This window comes from Bubalus bubalis, chromosome X (genome assembly GCF_019923935.1).
Source record: "Bubalus bubalis isolate 160015118507 breed Murrah chromosome X, NDDB_SH_1, whole genome shotgun sequence".
In the NCBI taxonomy this organism is placed as follows: Eukaryota; Metazoa; Chordata; class Mammalia; order Artiodactyla; family Bovidae; genus Bubalus; species Bubalus bubalis.
In genome coordinates this window covers 10,896,434-10,904,221 of record NC_059181.1, presented here as the reverse complement: position 1 = coordinate 10,904,221, position 7,788 = coordinate 10,896,434, and the positions used below count along the sequence as shown (strand labels likewise).

The following is a 7,788-nucleotide window of genomic DNA, read 5'->3' as shown; positions in this document are numbered from 1 at the left end:
AGAAATCAGGATACACTGAATAAATGCTATAAAATATTGTAGTTTAACAACTGAAATCATAAATGGCTTTATCTAAACAAATCTCTCAGTGTGAAGATCACATAATCTTCACACATCACAAAAGTGATTTGTGAGAAATGCATAACTGCATGAAATTAAAGCTTCATGAATATATACATCATCTGCCATGACTTACTAGTTTTCCAAGCATCTTTGGGGGCACTGTAACATGCATTTTTGTCATTTTATTTTCTTCTTATCAACATAGTTGGATACTTTCATGAACTAATCATTCATGAAAATAGTCTGTCTTCTTCCAATGAAAATAATTAATTACATTAACTATATCAAAATTTCTACCACATATTTTTTAAAACTCAAAAATAAATTGTTAAAATTGAATCCACCTGAGTTCAGGGTTGAACGATGTGTATCTTTACTTTGAAATGGTAGGAAAATCTACCAGAAAGAGCAACCTAGCAAATAACTATAGAAGCACATGCAGAGTTCTATTTTTTAATACCTAAAGCAGTCAAGAAGGCAAGTAAAAAATTGCAAGTTGGATGTAATCTTAAATTTTCTTTCAGTAAACTTTAAAAATATTTTGTGAATCCTATTCATAATATTATTTTTTTAATGCCCAAAATTTTAAAAAATATGAAACGCTTCTCTGAATTTGTGTGTCATCCTTGCGCAGGGGCCATGCTAATCTCTGTATCATTCGAGTTTTAGTATACGTGCTATTGAAGCTTCTAGCACTGTAACATTATTTTGATTGTGCAAAACCATCTTGGTTATAATGGGGCATCTGAAAGCACAATGAGGACAAATACCTGCTTTATCTCCTAAAAGATAAGCTTTTTAAATTTTCAGATATGACACATTGAGACTTGTCACTTTGTGTAAGTTAGCACTTCTGCGTATAGGAGATTCTGCCACTGTGATGAGCGCGTGGTAGCAGCACACAACCTCCTGAGACTGGCAAGGTCAGCTGAGGACTTGACTTGCTGCTGCTGCTAAGTCACTTCAGTCGTGTCCAACTCTGTGCGACCCCACAGACGGCAGTCCACCAGGCTCCCTCATCCCTGAGGACTTGACTTACTTGCCATCAACTGCTGTAATCACAAAATACATGGATATTGTTAATTCTTGTGTGATATTGACTCCATGCACCTAAAATAGGCTTTAAAGACAGTATGGTTTGATGCTCTATTTACCTTTTAAATGATTTTTGTTATTTAGGTTTATTTGCATAAACACATCATCCAGCCTTCAGGGTGGGCACATCAGCCCTTAGATGCCACCCGAGAACCTCAGAGAAAGCTCATGAACATGAAACATGGTTCTCAGAAAGCCTTGCCTCTGTGCTTGGTAGAGTGCACACTCTGAAATGTGCTGTGAGAAATATCTGATTCAGCAGGATTATTCATTGTCCCCCTGGGAACTTGGATCCTCTTAATTTGGGCCTGTGGCAATGGGAGTGGGCAACGGTGACAACTGGAGGCACTTGCAACTAGAAAGTCAGTGTCAGCTGAGGATGCTACAGGAAGAGTAAAAAGCACCAGAAAGTTCTATAGCCCTGAGCGCATCAGTGCATTGGTGTAGTGCCGTCAATTCCTGTGTGCTCGCTCAGTCATGTCCTACTCTGCCACCCCACGGACTATAGCCCACCAGGCTCCTCTGTCCATGGAATTTCCCAGGCAAGAACACTGGAGTGGGTTGCCAGTTTCTTCTCTCAGCTCGTGAGGTCCATTCTAATCCCCGGGGGTCTTGGTACCATGCAAAACGCTGAGCCAGCAGGTCTGGGGTTGGGGGGGGGGGCCTGAGACCCTGCATATCTAACCCCTTAATTCTGTTTCCTCTTATGAAGCTCCTTTTCGTGAAGCTCATGTATTTTGATGCACAGTATAACTTGTCGGCTGACCCCCAAGCACATAATAAATACTGAAAATTTCCCCATCAAACAGGTTGAAATTATTTTGCCCTTTAAAAGAATAATATTTCAGGGAATTCCCTGATGACCTAGTGGTTACGATTCTGGGCTTTCACTGCTGTGGCCCCAAGTTCAATCACTGGTCAGGGAAGTGAGATCCTGAAAGCCCCACAGTGCAGCCAAAAAAAGAAAAGAAAAAAAGAATAACACTTCAGTTACCTGTGTAATTTACAAAAGCAGAACATTTCACCCACGGATGGATCCATAAAACTGTAACCTAACTGTATTTTTATGCTGTGTATAGGAGTTCCAGTGGTGCAATCGGTTAGTGTACTTATATGCTCTGCATAGAATCTTATTTTATCCATTTAACAGGTTAATGTACAATTAAGCATTAAGACTGTCATGTAAAACTAATAGCAACAACTGTAACATTTCTATTTTCATTTTAGGTTTTTAATTTTTTAAGATATTATTTATTTATTTATGACTGCACTGGATCTTTGTTGCTGCACAGGTTTTTAAAAATTTGTTTTAATTGGAGGATAATTACTCTACAATATTGTGGTGGTTTCTGCCATACATCAACATGAATGGCCCATAAGTATACATGTGTCCCCCCAATCCTGAACACCCCTCCCTCCCCCCCATCCCCCTAGGTTGTCCCAGAGCACCTGCTTTGGATGCCCTTCTTCATACATCAAACTCCCACTGGCTATCTATTTTACATATGGTAATGTATCTGTCTCAATGCTGTTCTTTCAAATCATTCCACCCTATCCTTCTCCCACTGAGTCCAAAAGTCTGTTCTTTACTTCTGTGTCTCGTTTGCTGCCCAGTACATAGGATCCAGGTGGCGCTAGTGGTAAAGAATCTGCCTGCCAAGGCAGGAGACATAGGAGATACAGGTATGATCTCTGGGTCAGGAAGCTCCCCTGGAGGAGGGGATGGCAATCCACTCCAGTATTCTTGCCTGGAGAATCCCATGGACAGAGGAGCCTGGTAAGCTACAGTCCCTAGGGTCACACAGAGATGGATATGACTGAAGCTACTTAGCGTGCATGCTCCTTTGCTGCCCTGCACATCGGATCATAGGTACCATCTTTCTAGAGTCCATCAGTTCAGTTCAGTTCAGTCGCTCAGTCATGTCTGACTCTGCAACCCCATGAACCGCAGCACACCAGGCCTCCCTGTCCATCACCAACTCCCGGAGTTCACTCAAACTCATGTCCATCAAGTCGGTGATGCCATCCAGCCATCTCATCCTCTGTCGTCCCCTTCTCCTCCTGCCCCCAATCCCCTCCCAGCATCAGAGTCTTTTCCAATGAGTCAACTCTTCACATGAGGTGGCCAAAGTATTGGAGTTTCAGCTTTAGCATCAGTCCTTCCAATGAACACCCAGGACTGATCTTTAGGATGGACTGGTTGGATCTCCTTGCAGTCCAAGGAACTCTCAAGAGTCTTCTCCAACACCACAGTTCAAAAGCATCAATTCTTCAGTGCTCAGCTTTCTTCACAGTCCAACTCTCACATCCATACATGACCACTAGAAAAACCATAGCCTTGACTAGACGGACCTTTGTTGGCAAAGTAATGTCTCTCCTTTTGAATATGCTATCTAGGTTGGTCATAACTTTTCTTCCAAGGAGTAAGTGTCTTTTAATTTAATGGCTGCAATCACCATCTGCAGTGATTTTGGAGCCCCCAAAAATAAAGTCTGACACTGTTTCCACTGTTTCCCTATTTCCCATGAAATCCATATATATACGTTAATATATAGCATTTGTCTTTCTTTCCTACTTCACTCTGTATAATAGGCTCTGAGTTCATCCATCTCATTAGAACTGACTCAAATGCTCCTTTATATAAATTAATAATATTCCATTGTGTATATGTACCACAGCTTCCTTATCCATTCCTCTGCCCATGGACATCTAGGTTGCTTCCATGTCCTAGCTATTGTAAACAGTGCTGCAGTGAACATTGGGGCACATGTGTCTTTTTCAATTCTGTTTTCCTCAGGGTATATGCCCAGTAGTGGGATTCCTGGGTTGTTCAGTTCAGTTCAGTCGCTCAGTCGTGTCCGACTCTTTACAACCCCATGAATTGCAGCACACCAGGCCTCCCTGTCCATCACCAACTCCCAGAGTCTACCCAAACCCATGTCCATCGAGTCGGTGATGCCCTCCAACCATCTCATCCTCTGTTGTCCCCTTCTCCTCCTGCCCCCAATCCTTCCCAGCATTAGGGTCTTTTCCAATGAGTCAACTCTTTGCATGAGGTGGCCAAAGTATTGGAGTTTCAGCTTCAGCATCAGTCCTTCCAATGAACACCCAGGACTGATCTTTAGGATGGACTGGTTGGATCTCCTTGCAGTCCAAGGGACTCTCAAGAGTCTTCTCCAACACCACAGTTCAAAAGCATCAATTCTTCGGTGCTCAGCTTTCTTCACAGTCCAACTCTCACATCCATACATGACCACTAGAAAAACCATAGCCTTGACTAGACGGACCTTTGTTGGCAAAGTAATGTCTCTCCTTTTGAATATGCTATCTAGGTTGGTCATAACTTTTCTTCCAAGGAGTAAGTGTCTTTTAATTTAATGGCTGCAATCACCATCTGCAGTGATTTTGGAGCCCCCAAAAATAAAGTCTGACACTGTTTCCACTGTTTCCCTATTTCCCATGAAATCCATATATATACGTTAATATATAGCATTTGTCTTTCTTTCCTACTTCACTCTGTATAATAGGCTCTGAGTTCATCCATCTCATTAGAACTGACTCAAATGCTCCTTTATATAAATTAATAATATTCCATTGTGTATATGTACCACAGCTTCCTTATCCATTCCTCTGCCCATGGACATCTAGGTTGCTTCCATGTCCTAGCTATTGTAAACAGTGCTGCAGTGAACATTGGGGCACATGTGTCTTTTTCAATTCTGTTTTCCTCAGGGTATATGCCCAGTAGTGGGATTCCTGGGTTGTTCAGTTCAGTTCAGTCGCTCAGTCGTGTCCGACTCTTTACAACCCCATGAATTGCAGCACACCAGGCCTCCCTGTCCATCACCAACTCCCAGAGTCTACCCAAACCCATGTCCATCGAGTCGGTGATGCCCTCCAACCATCTCATCCTCTGTTGTCCCCTTCTCCTCCTGCCCCCAATCCTTCCCAGCATTAGGGTCTTTTCCAATGAGTCAACTCTTTGCATGAGGTGGCCAAAGTATTGGAGTTTCAGCTTCAGCATCAGTCCTTCCAATGAACACCCAGGACTGATCTTTAGGATGGACTGGTTGGATCTCCTTGCAGTCCAAGGGACTCTCAAGAGTCTTCTCCAACACCACAGTTCAAAAGCATCAATTCTTCGGTGCTCAGCTTTCTTCACCATCCAACTCTCACATCCATACATGACTACTGGGAAAACCATAGCCTTGACTAGACGGACCTTTGTTGGCAAAGTAATGTCTCTGCTTTTTAATATGCTATCTAGGTTGGTCATAACTTTCCTTCCAAGGAGTAAGCGTCTTTTAATTTCATGGCTGCAATCACCATCTGCAGTGATTTTGGAGCCCCCAAAAATAAAGTCTGACACTATTTCCACTGTTTCCCCATCTATTTCCCATGAAGTGATGGGACCAGAAGCACAAGCTGGAATCAAGATTGCTGGGAGAAATATCAATAACCTCAGATATGCAAATGACGCCACCCTTATGGCAGAAAGTGAAGAGGAACTAAAAAGCCTCTTGATAAAAGTGAAGAGGAGAGTGAAAAAGTTGGCTTAAAGCTCAACATTCAGAAAACGAAGATCATGGCATCTGGTCCTGGGTTGTATGGTAGTTTTATTCCTAGTTTTCTAAGGAATCTCCATACTGTTCTCCATAGTGGTTGTATCAGTTTGCATTCCCTCCAACAGTGCAAGAGGGTTCCCCCTTCTTCACACCCTATCCAGCATTCGTTGTTAGTAGACTTTTTGATGATGGCCATTCTGACTGGTGTGAGATGATAACCTCATGGTGGTTTTGAGTTGCATTTCTCTAATAATGAGCAATGTTGAGCATCTCTTCATGTGGTTATTAGCCATCTGTAGGTCTTCCCTTGGAGAAATGTCTGTTTAGGTCTTCTGCCCACTGTTTGATTGGGTTGTTCATTTTTCTGGTGTTGAGCTGCATGAACTGCTTGTATATTTTGGAGACTGTCAGTTGTTTTGTTTGCTATTGTTTCCTCCCATTCTGAGGGCTGTTCTCTCACTTGCTTAGTTTCCTTCGTTGTGCAAAAAGCTTTCAAGTTCAGCCAGTTCCCATCTGTTCACCTTGTTTTTACTTCCGTTACTCTGGGAGGTGGATCATAGAAGACCTTGCTGTGATTTATGTCGGAGAGTGCCCTGCGCAGGCTTTCTTGAAGTGCGATGAGCGGGGCTACTCTCTGGTTGCAGTGCGCAGACTCCTCATTGTGGTGCTCCTCTTGTTGCAGAGCATGGGCTCTAGGGCATGGGCTCAGTAGTTGTGGCTCAGGGGCTTAGTTGGTCCGCAGCATGTGGGGTCTTCTCGGATCAGGGATCAAACCTGTCTCCTGCATCGGCAGGTGAAATCTTTACCACTGAGCCACCACGGAAGCCCCAGGTTTTAAACTTTCTCTGAAACCTTTCCTTTTTTATGTTTATTTAACATTCATCAATAAGAATTTTAGTGCATATACTACAAGCCAACTGTTGTCATAATCTGAGCTGCTTATATCTAGGATTTTTAACTACTTAGAAACATTTAACATTTGTTTCCCTACAGCAAACTCTATATTCTTAAAATTTTTTCACATGATTGCCTCAAAAGTTGCCAGATACCACCTCTGAGTAATCAGCAATTGCAGACCCACAAGTGGAAGTCTCTTGATAATGGTGTCAGTGGTTTCATCTAATACAACCCAAGTGATTCTAGCTGAGGAAGTCTGGCTTCTTTGCAGGAGCACATCCCAAACTACAAACCTAAACACCTAATTCTCATTCACTATATCTCCCAGAGGACTATAGACTATAATTTTTATAGACTGGATGCCATGATCTTTGTTTTCTGAATGTTGCACTTTAAGCCAAATTTTTCACTCTCCTCTTTCACTTTCATCAAGAGGCTCTTTAGTTCTTATTCACTTTCTGCTTGAGGGTGGTGTCATCTGCATATCTGAGGTTATTGATATTTCTCCTGGCAATCTTGATTCCAGCTTGTGCTTCATCCAGCCCAGCATTTCTCATGATGTACTCTGCATATAAGTTAAATAAGCAGGGTAACACTATACAGCCTTGACGTACTCCTTTTCCTATTTGGGTCCAGTCTGTTGTTCCACGTCCAGTTCTAATTGTTGCTTCCTGACCTGCATACAGGTTTCTCAAGAAGCAGGTCAGATGGTCTGGTATTCCCATCTCTTTCAGAATTTTCCACAGTTTATTGTGATCCACACAGTCAAAGGCTTTGGCATAGTCAATAAAGCAGAAATAGATGTTTTTCTGGAACTCTCTTGCTTTTTCCATGATCCAATGGATGTTGGCAATTTGATCTCTGGTTCCTCTGCCTTTTCTAAAACTAGCTTTAAAAGTTGGCTTAAAACTCAAAATTCAGAAAACGAAGATCATGGCATTTGGCCCCATCAATTCATGGCAAATAGATGGGGAAACAGTGACAGACTTTACTTTCTTGGGCTCCAAAATCACTGAGGACAGTGACTTCAGTCATGAAATTAAAAGACACTTGCTCCTTGGAAGAAAATCTATGACCAACCTAGACAGCATATTAAAAAGCAGAGATATTATTTTGCCAACAAAGGTCCGTCTAGTCAAAGCTACAGTTTTTCCAATAGTCATGTATG

General features: G+C 42.2%; 1 non-coding gene across 1 annotated transcript; it reads right to left on the bottom strand.

The window, feature by feature from the left end:
* Positions 1-651: 651 nt before the first annotated feature.
* On the bottom strand, positions 652-759 carry LOC112582375. Its single transcript, XR_003106914.1, has one exon. It is a non-coding gene; the product is annotated as a U6 spliceosomal RNA (small nuclear RNA).
* Positions 760-7,788: the final 7,029 nt, after the last annotated feature.